We start from the raw sequence: 2064 nt of genomic DNA, 5'->3' as shown, positions 1-2064 counted from the left end.
GTTTTGTTTTAATTCATGCATGAAATTCCTAAGAATATATCTTACCAGATTGTTAATAAATCCTGAAATTATTTTGCTAAGTTAGAAAGCATACTCTTACTAGTTGTGACAACGTATACAAACATTCTGTATTTTTTATGAGGACTCATTTTAAATAAAATGGATGAGTTCTGTAACAATAATCATGACTAAATATTATTAATCATGGAAAAGTACATTTTATGTCATAAAAAATAAAGCAATGTGAGCTGTAGACATGTTCAGCACAGAAAGAATTATGTCTTTACTGATTCCTGTGTAATACACAATAAATGTTGTTGTGCCAGTGGAAACATTCATGTTGTGCTGTCTTTGGTGTTTCTAGTTAATAAAGGCTACCAAAAAAACCAAGGTGGATAATTAAATAAGAAGAAATTATGGCTGCTTTGGAGAGAAAACTGTCTTGATGAAGGGGTTCTTTGCTGAAATGAATGAGACAAAACCTGACAGCCTAAGTTTGATTCTTTTTAACATGTTTGTGTTGCTTTGAAACCCAGAGCTACTCTCTCTGCCAGGCATTTGCATATGAACAGCCTGTGCCTGCACACACATGGATATATCAGAGATGCCCTGGTATTCCTCTATAGTCTGTGAAAGTTCCTGTTGATAGAGGTAAAAGTATTCATGCTATAATTCACAGGATGGTTTACAGACCTGACGTTCAAGCAGAATAAATTGTTCTCTAGAATCCCTTGACTCTGCATTAATTATAAATGCTGTTTAGGCTTATTTCTGATATTTTCACTGCAGATACCACTAAACCAGATGGCTCCTACCCTTTGTTTAAACCATCTTTCATTCTCTCTTTAATAATTGTATGGGATGAGATCCTTCTGACTTGGAATACAAGTTGTGTCCATTCTTCAGGATCTTCTTTGAACCTTTACCAAAGCATGGACACTGGCCATAAATGTTATGGGCATAATTCACTGGATACAGTATAAACACTTATATATTGAGGCCAGTCTTCCTGGTCACTTTTATAGTTAATTGAGGAGTGAGGAAAAAAAAAAAAAAAAAGAAAAAAAAAGGAAAAAAAAGATCCTTTCATGATATTATGACTTATTTGTGGTGGTTCCATAGTGTAGTGGTTATCACATCTGCTTTACACACAGAAGGTCCTGAGTTCGAGCCTCAGTGGAACCAGCAGCATTATACTTTAGTCCAAACACTACATGTCTCCATTGAGGAGAGGTTGTGATAAGGGGAGACTCTTAAGCCTGGAGAAGCAAAGGGTAAAGGGGGATCTTATCAATGTCTATGAATATCCAAAGGGAGGAAGGGTGCAAATAAGGTGGAGTTAGGCTCTTCTCAGTAGTGCCCAGGGCACAATGCAATAGAAGAAAACTGGAACACAAGATGTTCCTTCTGGACATCAGGAGGCTGGGGTTGCATGAGAAGCTGGGAGGGGACAGAACCAGGACAGCTGATGACAACTGGACAAAGGGATATTCCATATCATATTAGTGGGAGAACACTCTTCCAGAAGTAGCTGGGCATCAGTCAGCAGGTGGTGAGCAATTGCAATGTGCATCAGTTGCTTTATATATTATTAGTATTATTATTATTGAACTGTCTTTATTTCAACTCACAAGTTTTAACCTTTTTTTTTTTTTTTTTTTCTTCTTCTTCTTCTTCTTTTTCTTTTTCTTTTTCTTCTGATTCTCTTCCCCATCTTTCTTGGGGTGAGGAGCCAGCAAACAGCTTTGTGGTACTTATCTGCCTCACAGGTTAAACTACAACATCCTGGTTGAGCAGGGGGTTGGACCATATGACCTCCAGAGGTCCCTTCCAACCTCAAATATTCGGCGATTCTGTGTTCACATCTTAAACATGACACTTAAAATAGGTCAGAAGAATCCCAGCTGTAGACATGCCCCATATCTTTCCACTGACATAAAGAAACTTGAAAGAGACTATATGAGATGTTGATCTGTGTCACAGATATTTTAAAAGGAGATTCTAAACACAAAAATCTGATGTAACCTGAGATCTGCACTGTATATCGTTGGCCTATATCTTGTT

General features: G+C 37.3%; 1 non-coding gene across 1 annotated transcript; it reads left to right on the top strand.

Moving 5' to 3' along the window:
- The first annotated feature begins 1112 nt into the window (after nt 1–1112).
- Nucleotides 1113–1185, top strand: TRNAV-UAC. Its single transcript has one exon. It is a non-coding gene; the product is annotated as a tRNA-Val (tRNA).
- Nucleotides 1186–2064: the final 879 nt, after the last annotated feature.

The sequence above is a fragment of the Oxyura jamaicensis genome, chromosome 2 (assembly GCF_011077185.1).
Source record: "Oxyura jamaicensis isolate SHBP4307 breed ruddy duck chromosome 2, BPBGC_Ojam_1.0, whole genome shotgun sequence".
Lineage (NCBI taxonomy): Eukaryota > Metazoa > Chordata > Aves > Anseriformes > Anatidae > Oxyura > Oxyura jamaicensis.
Note: the sequence above shows the minus strand (reverse complement) of the source record. Positions and strands in the feature narration are given on the sequence as shown.